The sequence below is a fragment of the Octopus bimaculoides genome, chromosome 26 (assembly GCF_046866305.1).
Source record: "Octopus bimaculoides isolate indiv1 chromosome 26, ASM4686630v1, whole genome shotgun sequence".
Classification (NCBI taxonomy): Eukaryota; Metazoa; Mollusca; class Cephalopoda; order Octopoda; family Octopodidae; genus Octopus; species Octopus bimaculoides.
Window position 1 is genome coordinate 23,188,665 of NC_142953.1, and position 16,376 is coordinate 23,205,040.

General features: G+C 35.4%; 1 protein-coding gene across 3 annotated transcripts in view; it reads left to right on the forward strand.

The window, feature by feature from the left end:
* The first annotated feature begins 2,511 nt into the window (after positions 1-2,511).
* The window catches only part of LOC106879712 (uncharacterized), a 58,039-nt gene continuing 44,174 nt past the window's right edge, over positions 2,512-16,376 (forward strand). Inside the window, exon 1 of one of the 3 annotated variants that reach the window (XM_089342962.1) lies at positions 2,512-2,569. The gene's annotated coding sequence lies outside the window, so the exon portion shown is untranslated. Of the gene's footprint in view, positions 2,570-9,589; positions 9,687-10,527; positions 10,637-16,376 lie in introns of those variants that run through there. The other 2 variants (XM_014929392.3, XM_014929390.3) reach the window with 2 other exon arrangements.

Below are 16,376 nucleotides of genomic sequence, written 5' to 3' on the forward strand. Positions count from 1 at the left end.
ATATATAGTTGGAATTTACAAAAAACAAAAGATGAAGACATATATATATGTATGTATGAGAATATGTCTTTGTCTGTTGACAACTGGTGTTGGTGTGTTTACATCCCCGTAACCTTGTGGTTTGGCAATAAACTGATAGAATAGGTACCATGCTTAAAAAAACCTAAGTTCTGGGGTGGATTCAGCCAGCATAGCTGCAGACTGAAACAAGATAAAATATATATATAGGTGCAGGCGTGGCTTTGTGGTAAGAAGCTTGCTTCCCAACCACATGGTTCTGGGTTCAGTCCCAGAGTGGCACCTTGGGCAAGTGACTGCTACTATAGCCTCAGGCCGACCAAAGCCTTGTGAGTGGATTTGGTAGACGGAAACCGAAAGAAGCCCTCATATATATATATGTGTGTGTGTGTATGTGTTTGTCCTCCCCAACATCGCTTGACAACCGATGATGATGTGTTTACGTCTAAGTATCATAGCGGTTCGACAAAAAGATCGATAGAATAAGTGCTAGATTTACAAATAAGTCCTGGGGTCGATTTGTTCGACTAAAGGCGGTGCTCCAGCATGGCCGCAGTCTAATGACTTTAACAAATAAAAGAATATATATATTTAGAATTTGTATATATATACGTTTTGTTGTTTTACATTACATTTACCTGTCTAACAGTCCGTATATTTTAATTAAGTCCAATCACCAGGTATTGAGTGCTACAATGACATTACATTCCTATATCAATAAGGTATTCAATTATATGGTGCAATGAATATATCTTGGGACATAATCTATCTAGGACAACATGATGGAATGTGTCCTCTTTTCAGTTATTGAGTCCTGCAAGCATATTAACATTCCAATATCGATAAGGTGTACACTGCAAATATATATATATATATATATATATATTACGAGTATATATATTTGAGATATAGGCCATCTTTGAATGTGTCCTTCCTTTATATAGGATTGCAGTGTGATATTGTAAAAAAAAAAAATTTGGCTGCTACCTTTAGCAGGTCAAACGACCACTTCCATTTGATTTTGTTGGCCTACACATATATAGATGTATATATGTGTGTGAGTATATAGATGCACACGTGTAGATTCATATATATGTGTATGCATGTGGTATATTTAGCAAGTCTACGCGCGGAACTCCCTCCAGTAGTTGATGTCATGTAAGTACTTGCAATGTGTCTGTGTGTCTTACTTGAAGTCTCAACTGAAGCAAGCTTTTCTTTTTCCTATCTCATGTATATGCATACACAGTATATATATTATAAATATATACATATATATTCATATATGTGTGTGTGTGTGTGTGTGTGTATAAGCATATATATTTATTTTATTTTATTTATTATTCGTTTTCCTCCTAATTGCGTATACTCCTCCTACTCCTTCACAGTTTCCATCTCCTCCCTTTCAAATCTTTTTAACCCGTTTCTTTCTCCCCTCCTCCTCTTCCTCATCATTACTGTTAGTATTTACTCCTGCTCCTCCTCCTCCTGTTCCTCTTCTTGTTTGCACCCATCTCACTTCATCACCTTTCCCCTCTCTCTCTCTCTCTGGTTGGTTACTCCTTATTTACTCTTGGCGTTGCTAGCCCAGCACCGTTTATTTATTTATTTTTTTATTCATTGTTTTTTTTAACTTCCCACTTCCCCTCTCTCTTATTCCTCATTACCTCCTCCACTTCCTACTCCTCTACTCCCTTCAGCTGTACTCACCACTTTCCTTAACACTCTTCTTTCACACACCCCCTCTCACTCTCTCTCACAAACTCTATCCTCCCTCCCTCCACCTCAGTCTCTCTACTCCCGTTACTCGTGTTTAGCTCGAGCTCTCAGCTTTATTTCCTTTTCTTCCTCTCCCGTGGTTTTCGCCTCGTTTCTGACTCCCCATCCTCCCTCTCTCTGTTTCTCTACCCTTTCTCTTCTCTCTATTTCCCACTCAGTCTTTTTCTATATTCCTCTCCGTTTCTCGCTCTCTGTGACTTCACCGACTTTATTCTGACCTCTTCCTCCATATTCACAGTTGTGCTCAATGTATTGTACACTTCACTCACACGTGGCACTCCCCATATATATATATATATATAAATGACATATAAGTATGTATTTACCTATGTATATATACACACACAAAAGTATATATATATATATATATATAATCTGGAGGTGGAGAGAGAAACTTGTCTTTAGTAGGACGTCTGAGGAAATAAATAAAGGCAAAAATAAAATAAAAAAAGGGGAGGGGGAGGTATACTAGTATAGGTGGGGGGAGGGTTTAACTTCCGCGAGTTTTAATTTTTTCGAGGGTATTTCCTCCCCCTCTTGCTATACTCTTTCCTCCTACCATTCCCCTAGTTTTTCTCCTCCCCCTCTTCCTACCACTACAACCGCGAAACTCCTCCTCCTCCTGTAGTGTTGTTATTGTTGTTAATGATGATAAAGTTGATGATGATGATGATGATGATGATGATGTGAGTTCTGCCTTTTCCAGTCCGCCGTACCGTACAAAGTGTTTGGGAGCCGAAGGAGTGGTTTTTTTTTTGGGATTTTATTTGAGGTGTGTACATGTTTTTTTTTTTGTAGTTTTTTTTGTTGTTGTTATGTTATAATAATTATTATTATTATTTTCCTTAAAAAAAAAACACAAAAACAAAAGGAAAACAAAAACACTGGTTCGAATCGTGGCAGTTCTGGAGCACCACCATCGTGCACCTCTATGTCTGTCTGTCTCTGTAGTTAAACCACTCACACACACACACACACACACACAATACACACTCACAAAAAATTTCACAAACACATAAAAACAATAACACACACACACACACATACAAACAATAGCACACACAAACGCACACATTCTTTCTCTCTCTCTCTCTCTCACACACACACGATACTCCTTTACATTATTTGCACAAGATTATTTTTTTAACAATCACACGAGGTCATACGTGGGAGTTTCTCGACTGCTAGAAATAACAACCAAATCTCTCCCCCCCCACCCATCCACATATACACGTCCTAGCGCAGACATGAACAACCTACAGCGGCTTGCGGGCCGGGCCGGGCCACATGCGGCCCGAAAAACTATGTTGGAATATTTGTTTTAAGTAGTGTGGCCCGTATCATGTCGAATGCACCTCGTTCCCCCGTTTCATGCGGCCCGTTCTTATGAAAAGGTCGCCTGGCCGAGCGTCTTCGAAGCAAACGAAAGAAAAAAAGAAAGCAAACATTTCATAATGTAGTTTAGTGGCTTGAAGGATAAAAAAAAATACGGAAAAGAAAACATCGATGTGATGGTCACGGCTGGAATCCGTTCGGTTATTTGCTTCTAGGTCATCTGGGTCGTTGCTGAATATGAAGCAGGGCAACAATAGAAACGGTGGCAACTTCACTCCCACCACCACCACCTAAATATATATATATATATATACATGTTAGACAAGAGCCACATGTAAACACATGCACGGGAGCACACACATGTGGGAGAATGAATGTATAATATGGATAGCTTCATGTATGAAAGAGTTGTTGGTGTTTTGACTAACACACAGACACACACACTCGTGTTTAAATACATATTTAAACATGCTGCACACACATACACACCCGCACTCTCTCCTCCCATCTATACACACGTACACACATATCCACATGCACACATTCACAAATACGTTTAAACCCGCTTTGTGTGTGTGTATATATATATATATATATATATATATATATAGGTACCCGACTCTTTCACGCACAGAATTTCATGTACTCACGCATATACACACATACCCAAATTCATGTTTAAACACGGTGTACACGTATATGCACCCGCATTCTCTCCTACGGTGTACGCACGCATGCATCCACTCAATGTCATTTCTACACACACGTATATACAGTTATCATACGCATGTAAATGCATTCATATACACCTATTTATGCATATTATACACGACGCCGCTCACTTTCATTCATGCAAACATGTAGAGAAAGTCTAGTACACAAATATATATATATACAACACACACACACACACACATATATATACATATATATATAGACAGTACACTCGCACAGACCTACACGTACACATACATGTATAGACAGCACACACACATTTCTACATAGCGCCCATACACGTATAGACAAAACACACGTTCACATATCTTCATACACTCACTCCAGTCAGCCATACAGTGTGTATATATATATATATATATATATATATATATATATATATATATATATATATGTATGTATGTATGTATGTATATAAATGAATGCACTGGTTGTCGGCGATGCTAGACTCGATGGTATTTTTCAATACAACTGATGCACTATATATATATATAATTTATGGAGATAAGTCCTAAAGCAAAAATCAAGTACATTTGCAAATACCTGGACTAATATATATATGTATATATATATATAAATGCATTCTTTCGTATATATACACACACACACACACACACTCGCATACGTACACACGTACATATATATGGTGTTACATAGTATATATACCCGCATTTTCTGAAGAATTTACATTTAAATTTGTTTATTATTTAACTTCATTTTCTTTTGCTTTCTCTCTGCTCATATCGCAAGGTACACATCTATCCACCCGACTGTCTATATCTATCTATCAATATATACACACGCACAGTAGAAAGAGGTGGTGGGAGTGAGAGGAGGGTACCAGGAGTAACTGGTGTATATATATATAAAGAGTTGTGCTATTTTTACTTAGCGATACCGGTTTCTACATACTTAGAATGTACTAATAATATCTACTACACCTTATTAGACTTATTATTGTGTTTATACACACAATCTGTATGAGTATTTGATTACTCATTAACCACTGGTAACTTTAAAGTACTTGGTGTGTGTCTCTCTCTCTCTATATATATATACACACATACTTCTTTATTATATATAATGTGCGCTGGATGGGTACCCCTCGTAGCTGCTCTATTTGCTACCAAAGGCAGTGCAACACTGTTTTCGGGTTGAGAAAAAAAAGGACCTTACAATGGATCATATATGATCGATACGCGCTGCCATTAATCCCATCTTAACTCCTAATCCCGAACTGCATTTTCCTGGATATTAGATGGTGTTTTTCTCAGGTGGGATGCGTTTTCAGCATAGGTGTGTGTACTTGATCAGAGCCAAACCGGGATCTAAGCACCCGATAACAAAAGCACGGGATCGCTAAACCCGTTAGAAAAAGCCTTCGAATAACAACGTACTGTCTTTCAATACATGTGGTATTAGAGAAACGAAGGGACTTGGGGCTCCCTAATCCCAGATAGGAGCCCCGACCGCAAAAACTGCCACAGCCCGACCCTTTTCAGGCTCTTTTTATACTACTCTCCTGCTCGTGATACTCCAATAATACACGCGGTTCCCTGCTTTCTCCTACCACTCATTAACTGATTTTAATTTAATTTGATATATTATTTAATTCAAAATGATATTGTTGTTCCTCGCCTTTCCTCGTCACACACACCTTTTGAATGCTTCGTAATATTAAGCTTTCCCTTCAGTGTCTCTAGACAAAAAATTGATGATTAACATTCTTTGTAGGACAAGTTGTGTGTGTGTTATCGAGGGCAGATAGTGTTCTAAATATATTACTGGTATTTCTACATGTGTCAAAAAATAGTTGAATCCCAGGGTGGGATTTAAAGAGCTAAGAGGGAAAGATACAACATTATATATACATATATATATATTTGCATACATAATATTTAATAGTCTTAGAACGGGTGCGCCTTTTGGTTATGTCGGTCATATAGATTTATTTATAACATAATAATGACTTTATTAGTCAGAGTTAACTTAGACAAACATTAGTATAGAACTATTGTGTGTATCTAGTCACACATGTTAGTCACTGGAATGTATATTCAGGAGAGATATATAAATTTACGAAAATATATCTCGTAATGATGATTTCGGTAAAATTGCAAAGGATATTAAGTGCTTATTAAACGTTTGCAATATTTATTTTGAAGTGTCTGGGTGTTGTGATTGATGATAATAATTATAAATAAGGATGGAAGTGTAATTATAATTGTGTGAGGGTAAGTGTGTTCTCAAGGGTGTTATATATACACACATACAGACGTGACATATATTTACATATAAACAAGACATACATACGCACACGTGCATATAACATTAATGTGTATTTGATATCTATCTCATTAGCACTTATTGTTTTCAGTATTATTATTATTAATGGTGTTAGTGTTTTACCCCAGGTCAATACTGACGAGGTGGACCTATCACTGTGAAATCCATCCATTCTGTCGTTCTGCCCCTAAAACTACATTATCCAACTAGTCCTTCTTTTCTTAGGTGACACTGAAATTAAAAGCCGGTTTAGTTGCTATATTTAGCATCTCGCGGTACCACATAGGGACACCCTCGCTGTCTCTTGCATTCATTCAATTATGGGCATTTTCCCCCCTAATGATAATAATTCAACTTTTGACAATTTGTTTGTCCAGAATATCTTGTGGTCTGGGACTTATCTATTTCTTGTTCTAAGTTAACAAAACTATCATCATCTTACACCTTTTCTTCCTCCTCGTCATAGTTGTACTCTTTGTTCTGTAATGAGTTCATCCACCCTCAGATACGACCCGGTCCCTGTCCTCATTCAATTTTTGCTTCATTTCGAAAGAAAAAACAAACAAAAAAGCTATTTAAAAAAAAATTTAATCAATTTTTTTTAGGAAATCAATTATTATAAATGCTAATTATTGTTTTCAGGAAAGTGATCGACATCACTACCTACTTTTGTGTAAAAATCTTTTGACACCTACCAAAATAACCATTTGTTGGACTGTGTGTGTGTGTGTTGAAACTTCTGAATTGTTTATTTTTTATTCGCTTTTAAAATAAAATAATTCAAGGATTTAAAATATTTTGTGTGAGACAGAGGCAAATTGTTTTTTTTTTGTTAATATCTAACGCGCTCCAGTATGGCCGCAGAAAAATGACTGAAACCGGTGAAAGAACAAAAAATACCTGAAATTTAAACTTCAACGTACATCAATATATACATATAATTATATCTCTATTCATATATACATATGTGTGTGTGTGTGTGTGTCTCATAATGGGAAGAAAGAGTACTCAATACACTATTGTAGAGTTACAGAGCTGATGATTCATTCCATCAATAGAACTGATTGTATTTCAGGTAGAGATGGACTATATGTAATCTGAACCCCCCCCCCCCCTTATTTATTAATTTTTTTACGGAATCCCACGTTTTAGGCTATGGAGATTCCGATTCTGAAAAAAAAATTTTTGAAAAATTTCAATTCCCCCCCCCCCCCACCAAGCAGGCTATTTACATGCTAGAAATAACAGCCAAATCTCACAAAACTAGTGTTAGGGTTAGGTTTAGGGTTAGGGTTAGGGTCAGGGTTAGGGTTACGGTCAGGGTTAGGGTTAGGGTTTGAGTTAGGGTTAGGTTTACCCTGTGGATCTATATAAAAACCGGGGGGGGGGGGGGATCGAAATTTTGAAATTGAGATTTTTGAAAATTTTTTCCCAGAATCGGATTCTCCATGGTCTGAAACATAGGATTCCGTAAAAAAAAACAAAATTTAAAAGTGGGGGTATACCCAGATTACATATACTCCATCTCCACCCATATAATTATATCTCTATTCATATATACATATGTGTGTGTGTGTGTGTGTGTGTCTCATAATGGGAAGAAAGAGTACTCAATACACTATTGTAGAGTTACAGAGCTGATGATTCATTCCATCAATAGAACTGATTGTATTTCATTTCATTTTGCTTTGTATATGTTCATTCGAGCGACGTTCGGCAAAAGAAACCGACAAAGTAACTACCAGGCTTTAAAAGAAAAAAAAAAAAAGCCCTGGGGTCGATTCGTTCGACTAGAAATTCTCTAGGACGGTACTCCAGCATGACTGAAACAATGAAAGATAAAAAGATAAATGCATATACATTCACACACATATATATTTATATACACACATCTTTTATATTTTAGTTGTTTGTCAATCATTAGACTGCGGCCATGCTGGGGCACCACCTTGAAGGTGTTTAATGAAACAAATTGATTCCACCACGTAAACATACTATATACATATATACACACACACACATCTCTCTCTCTCTCTCTCTCTCTCTCTCTCTCTCTCTCTCTCTCTCTATATATATATATATATATATATATATATATATATATATATACACACACACACATGTGTGTATGTATCTAATATATATATACCTATGAAGAATTATCAGGCCGATCGAAAAGTAGCCTAGTGTCGTCGTTAGCACAAAAAAAAAACAAGAAAGAAATCCACCAGTCTGACGTTTAATAAAGCCCGGAAATTCCATACTTAAATAATTTATATTATTTTTACTGTTCTTTTTATTTCCCAAAATAAAAATCAATTCTTCCTCCCTCCTTCTCTCTATTTTTGTCTTTAATGGAAAGCCTACATGTCGAGATGTATGTAGTCTTTATTTTATTTTTTCTTCTCTCCTGCTACTTGTGGTTATTTATTATTATTATTATTATATTACTTCTCCTTAGTCTTTCTCTCTATCTACTCCAAAATGTCCCTCTTGTACTCAGTGAATTCCTGGCCTATTTTTCCTCTTCTGTGTCTCAGTCATTGCTTCCTCTCTCTTCCTCCATTTTTCTCTCTTTCCTTTCTTCCTTCCTTCTATACATCTCCTCCTGCCCCATCTCTAATTCTTCCTCCTCCTTCTATTTCTCTCTATCTCTTCCTCCATTATCCTCCATGTTTAACATTCATCGTTAAACTAAGTTCACCGATATTTTCATATCAACAAATATGTACTTTTAAAACTTATTTTTCCCCACAGTAAAATATAGTTTCGCTTGGTTTTCGTTTGGTGTGCAGCAGTTTTTTTTTATCTCCAGGTTCACGGGATATTATGTGTGTATATATATATATATATATATATATATATACACGTGTGTGTATCTGTATATGTGTAAACAAAATGTATATATATGTCTATGTATGTATATATATATATATATATATATAAAATTTCATTTATTCTCTATTAAATGTCAGCTGTTCTAGTAATATATAGCAACTGCTATTCATTATTTTAGTGAGTGAAGCAGTTTGACTCTGCCTTGTATATGTATATATATATATATATATATATATATATATATATATATATATATATATATACACACAGACATATACTACAAGATATGTATATATATATATATGTGTGTGTGTGTGTGTGTGTGTTTATAAATGGGTCGTGTCGTGTACTTTGTGCTTGGTTTTTAAAATTAGTCCAAGCTGCCTGTTGACGCTAGTGTGGCTAACTTCGTATTTTACGCAACACACTCAAAAAATTCGGCTCGAACAAACTTTTTTTTTTTTTTTTAAATTTTATTTTATTTGCCCGTTTATCTTCACATAAAACAAATAAATATATGATTATTTAATAATAATAATTAGGGAACATTAATTTTTTTTTAATTTTTAGAATTAAATTCATTAAAAAAAAATCTGATGTTAGTCATTGCGAAATATTGTTGCCACATGTAGGAGTGTATGCATGGCTGTCTTTCCTTGCTCATGGTCGCTGATATTACATGTGTATTATATGAGGTAATTTGCATTGCATTATGCGTATAAGCAATAGTTAATACATTTTGTACAGTTATTTGGAATTTTGTAGTATGCTTTATATATTTTGTTTAGACAATACTTAAATTATAATCTTGCCACATGTGGGAATTTCAGTTGCAAAATTTTTCATGTATTGTTTTCATGAGGGCGGGAGCTGATAATAGCAATAATATATTTTAATGTATTGTACAAGTTTCCCCTTATTTTTGCTTTTATATTTTATTTGTCGAAACAGCAGTAAAAGTATCCATTTTGTAACATGTGGGATTCTGTTTAAAATTGTTTTTTCATGCATAATAATGTAATTTTAGAATGTATTGTTTTGTCTTTCAACGATTGCAAAAGTATTTCTTAACATGTAGGAATCTATAAATGTGTTATTTATTGTCCGTTGTTTAAATTTAAATCGGTTGCTACATTCACAAAAATATATATATACATATATAAAAAAGGTCTAGTTTTTCTTTATTGTTTTGATAACCAACTGTTTTTTTTATATTACTTGCACGATTTTCGTAAATATGAGAAACAACAGCAAAATATTAACATGAATTCTTCTGTTTATGTATTTATTTCCTGGCTCTCTCTCTCTCTGTTGTCTAGTAGTGAGGAGAAATGGCGACTAAACTTGTCCCTCGACTAACTACTATATTATCCTTACTAGGCCAGCTCTCTTTTCTCTTTTTGAGCGTGTGTGTTCTGCTTCAACCACACTAATATTTTCCCCCCACCATGTCTCACTCTCTCTCTCTCTCGTTATCTTTCCCTTCCTTCCTTCCTCTCTCACCGCCGCCGTTTATAATACTTCTACTGTTATTTTACTACCGCCATGAGCAGCTAGCTAGCTAGCCAGTGTGATCATCATCACCATCATTCTCTCTTTCTCTCTCTACACTGTGTCGACTGAGCTACTTGCCCTCCTCATGTGTGTATGTATACAGACATTACATATATATATAATAATAATAATAATAATATATATATCTCTGCCATGTATGTATATAGGTAGATTGGATGTTTAATTTCTGTTTTATACCTACATTTCAATATGAATGCTTTATTGTATGTTATTTGAATGATTATTATTATTATTATTATTACCTACATGCTGTCCTTTCCCCTTTACCATGTAGCATTGTTTGAAATTTTTGACTTGAATATATATATATATATATATATATATATATATATGTATGTATGTGTATATATAAATATATATGTGGAGCTATATATATATATATATATATATATATATATATATATACTGTTGTATCCCAAACAAAAAAATAACACAGCTCAGCATTATCTCACTTGCGTGTTTAATTCCTGTGTATATATACATTATATATACACTGTATATATATATATATTATTTATATATATGCACACATTTATGTATGCATGTGTATACATGTATGCATCTTTACAGTATATATTTCTGTATGCATGTAATATCTGTAAGTATGCATGTATGTATACACCTATATACACATGTACATATATGTATAATTTAATGCATTTATATTATACATACCTTAACTTTTAAATCTTATATTTCATTTATTTATTTATAGAATATTATATTTATTGATAATTTAATAATAATAATAATAATGTCATTAGTGTTGTTGTTGTTGTTATTAATGATATTTCCCGCCAGATTGTTTCAAGTCCCCTCCCCTCAACATTTTTATGTCGGGGGCTCCAGAGGCGTTAGGGGGGAAAGAAATACTGCTTTTCGCCAACCTGAATCGGACGGACAAATCGTTTTTGGTTACCACTTGTATACATTTTTTGTTTTTAGAAGACGACCTTTAGTTATATATATATATATATATATATATATATAAAATAATAATAATAATGATAATAATTTTTGTTATTATAGTTTTACGGACATCTTTATGATAGACGAAGGGGTCTAAAATGAAGAAAAGAAAAAAAGTATGATTGTCCTAGCTTCTCAGTTTCCCGTCTTGTTTATAGCTTATCAGAAATGGTTGGGAGTTGACACAAAAAGAGCAACGAGCTGACCCTTATTATTATTTCTGTTATTATTATTACTATTGTAATTTTGATACCTCACTACCTGTTCCAAGGTTCGAATCCCTTGTCTTCTCTCTCTTCCACCCTCGGTCCCCTCCATCTCCTGTAATTTCTAAAACGAATACCTGTTATATATTTGTGGTTGATTATTACATCGACTTTTGTGATATTTATTACCATAGGAGGTTTGTACCTAATTAAAAGGTATTATAATTATTATTCCATCTTGGGCTGGCGGGAAGGGATTGCGCCGTCTCCAGGTGGTTTCGAACTCGCGACCTTGCTGTCCGTTGGAGCCGTTTTCTCTTTACGTTCTAGATGCACTTATGAGAGAGAAAAGGTATGAACGCCCCCAATACTTTATCCATCCATCCTTTTAAACACATTCCCCCCTTCAGCTTGATCATTAATTAATTAATCTTTATAAACCATAGTTATTACTATTTTTATTATTATTAATCATCTCTTAATTACCTTCTCGGATGTTGTTGTGGTCCAGGCCATATTTAATTACTGTTCAGTCATTTAAGGTATTTATATCCTTATATATCTCTCTCGTTATGTCCATGGGACCGTGTTGATTATTCAAAATAATTAAATGATTGTCGCTTTAATTGTATCAGCTAAAAGTATTGTTACTGTTTTAGCCCTTGGTCCCGTCAGCGAGGAGTTCCAACCACGGTCATCCACAACTACAATGTTCGGTTGAGGGTAATTTAGCTGCTAATTCTAACAGGTAGAAACTCAGACTGGTTCCGTCCGTTCCACTTTATTAAGTCGTGAAATAAACTTGTTGACGTATTCAACCGTTATCACTTTAAGGATTCCTCGGCGTCTTTTAGAAATATTTTCGGGTCTCAATATTTACTGCAGACTTTCGATATTTTGAGGGTCAGCTTAACCAAACCAACCTTCCACTTGTGGCCACCCCCGTTTTATGATAAACAGTATATCTAGGACTACACTAACCTTTCTGAAAATGTATCCCAGTTTTTTTTTCCTTCGAGATGTCATGGATGTAAATCTTGAGATTAATTCTGCTATTTATAGGATAACCAATCTTTATTTACTGCAGACCTAGGATATTAAGGGTCAGCTTTACCCAAAACCGACCTTCCACTGATGGCCATCCTGTCGTAGTTATTCAAACACTATATATGTTATATGTGTATTTAGGACTACATAAGCCTACCTTCCCCCCAATTTCCCCCCCCCCCCCAGTCTTTTTTCAAGACTGGAACGGTGTAAATCTGAAAGGAATTCTACTGCTACTTTTAACAGGTCAACGACCACACACTAGTTGGCTTTTATTTATTTATTTTTATTGAAAATTAAGGGGCCTGGCCCCGTTACTTCTTATACTGATGACTCTCCTGTTTTTATACTTCATCTGAGATTTTTTGGGTACATTAAGGAATTTCAAATATTCTCCCTCCCTCCCAAAAGGGGGGGGGGGAAGGGGAAAATAATGTCTAAATATCTTTCATTTTTTTTTTTGAAAATATTTCTTAATTCAACAGTTTTTTTTTGGTGGGGGGCAACTTGTTAATTCTTGGGAAATATATATATTTTTTTATGTTAGAAAACTAGTGTTATTTTGTTCTTAATTAGTATTGTTTTTTAATGATTTTATTCGTGTATATATTTAATAATATAAACAAAATATAAAAAAACAACCTGATTTTGAATAATCTGGGACAAGTTTAAAATAGCTCTCTCCTTCGAACTCCCATTTATCTCATGGGTTTAAGAAAAACAGGGCAGGGTTTTTCCCCACCTACTTTTTAATACCCCAGAAATTACCATTCTGAACACTTTTTTTTTAATAAAAAGTCTCGAATTTTTTACATTTTTGTTCCACTCCCACCTTCATTTCCGATTTCCGCATCATTTTCTTTTTGTCATGAGGTTTGGGACATCGAAGGACTGCTATTCTAAAACTCTGCCAGTCTTCTCTTTTAAACAGCAGGTGACAAACACTGCATCCAAGCATATATATATATATATATATATATATATATATATAGGTTTGTGCATGTACGTGGTGTATATATGTACGCTTTTGTGTAGTGATATTTAAAAAAAATTATTTTCCAAGTGAGCGTAAAGTGGGATGGTTCTACTTTGAATTGAAGAGATTTTTCGTTTGATTTCTCTTCCTAACTCTGACGACCATCCAACCTCGAAATAGCTAGGAGTGGTGGTGTGGGATAGAGGGGCAAAGGGACGAATCTCTGGTTTTGGTAAGTTTCATGTACACTGCGTGTGTGTATTATTATATGGTCATTGTATGTGCAGTCTTTTAATAGAAAAGTTTTGTACTTAGAGACTGTACACACACAAACACACATGAGTGACTTTGTTTCACACAAGCATGGGGACCGTTTGAAGATCTGCTGCCACTGTAAGGTTACAGCTGGATACCCTCAAGTAATTCCTTCTACACCTATAAATGGGTCTGGAATCTGTGTTCCGTTCTTTCTTCTTTTTTTCCCCCCTTTTTTTGTTTGTGTGTTCTCTGTTTAAGACTTGTTCTCTGTTTAAGACTTGCTACAGCCATAAACTCGACAGGAATGAAGTACAACATAAATACTTCACAATTCAAGCGTTTCTTTACTCACACAGAGGTAACATCTGGTAAACGCTTCAAGTTGTTGTTTAACCCCTTGCCAGCCCAAATTATGATCAAAAACCTTCCAACTGTGACCATCCACCTCTTCCTTCCCCTGACACGGTTCACATCTTGTGTCTTTCTCCTCTCTAAGAGTGTAAGGAGTATTCAGAGGGATTAGCATCTATTTCTAGCAAGTTGAGTGTTAGAGGTTCTCTCCAGGTGTTGAGAGAATTAGTGCATTTTTTTGTATATTTGATATGTTCAGGGTGTAGTCCCACAACTGCAAATGACTTGAGATTTTGATATAAATTTTTTGTTTCCAAGAGAATACATGTTCTATGTACCTTTCTTGGATTATATAGCATTGAATTTTTTCTTCTTTGATTATAAATACCCGGTCTCACTCCTGGGTATGTTAATCTTATTAGATGTAGCTGTCCATTATCTCAGTCGGTCACTCTCTGAAACGACCCTATGGTGGAGGTGCCTGAGGACACTATCCCTACACCCCTTCTAGGAAAAGTGGGTGGAGAAAATGGATGGGTATGGAGTTAAGTTGATGTAAATGCTGCAGGAGCTGGTGCTAGATTAACAACAATACTGAGTGGGCAACTATTTTTTTTGTTGTGTGTAAATGCTAGAATTTCTAATGATTTGTCTGTGATACTACCATACCTTTTCGCGAAAATTTACATGTATAAACTTGTCTTGTTGAGTTCTACCACTAAAATACTCATTATTTACAGATGCTAAACAACGGGTAATAACATTTAATTATTACAACCATTACTGCTACTACTACTACTACTACTGCTGCTGCTATTGCACTGTAATAAACTTGTGAGTGGTACAGCATCATTCAGATGAAGTGGACAGGGTCTACATGTTGCAGTTTTGTGTGTGTTTGGTGGGGTTGCTTCTGCATCAGTGTTTGTCTGTTCAACAGTTCTTTAGCTATTCTTGAAAGCTGAGGTCAAGTGCTACATTCCTGGAAATCAGCCATCTTTAGCCAGTTCTCACAACTGTTGCAAAGAAGTCAGTCCTGACAAAGCTGACCTGTTGTAATCAGCAGCTTTCCACTCATACCCACCCTGTCTTTTTAGGATTATCTGTTTCTTTGATCAACATTAAGATGGCAAGGTGTAATATGAGCTGGCACAATTGTTACCATGCCAGGGAAACTGCTTGGCAGCATTCTTTCTGAGTTCAAATGCTGTTGAGGTTAACTTTGCCTTTCATCCTTTTTGGGGATCAATAAAATAAGTACCAGTTAAACACTGGGGTTGATTTAATCGACTTAGCTCCCTCCCCTCCCCCAAATTGCTGGCCTTGTGCCAAAATTTGAAAACCAATATGAAGAATCTTTGACTTCTATTTCTAGCAGGTTTGACTGGCCACATGAAGAGTCTCTAGCTCTCAATTTCAAAAACACACTTTTGTTTAGTTGGGAGCAAAGTCATTGACCCTTTATACTGCCTTTATGACACTTTACACCAACCCCCAAGACTAGTGAGGAGGGACAAAGGAAAGAAGAGATCTGGCCTCAGTGCTTGTCCCACAGTGGATTCCACTATAGATACTCAAGGAGCCAGGTGGTGGTGGTGTTAAACCAGGTAATAGATAAAGTTGACCACCTAAGGAGACCGTAGAACATTAAGAGCCATAACTAAATACTGCAAACTGTTATGTCTGACACTAGTGTTTCTGACAATCCACTGTCGTCCTTATTAATCATAAGCTTCTCTAATCTGGTTTAGTAAAACAACTGAGATTTCACTCTGCAGCATTTTATTTAATCTTGTATGGAAAGTATCTTTACAGTTTTTTTATACATGTAGTTTTCACCAGAAAATAGTCTAATATTAGGGTGTATATACCCATGACAAGGAAAAAACAGGTATTAGTACACATGGGAATTGAACCCACACCAGCACACTTATTGCAAAATTCAGAGGTGCAGGTTCGATTCCCACGTGTACTAAACCCACTTTTTCTGTCATGAGTTTGTA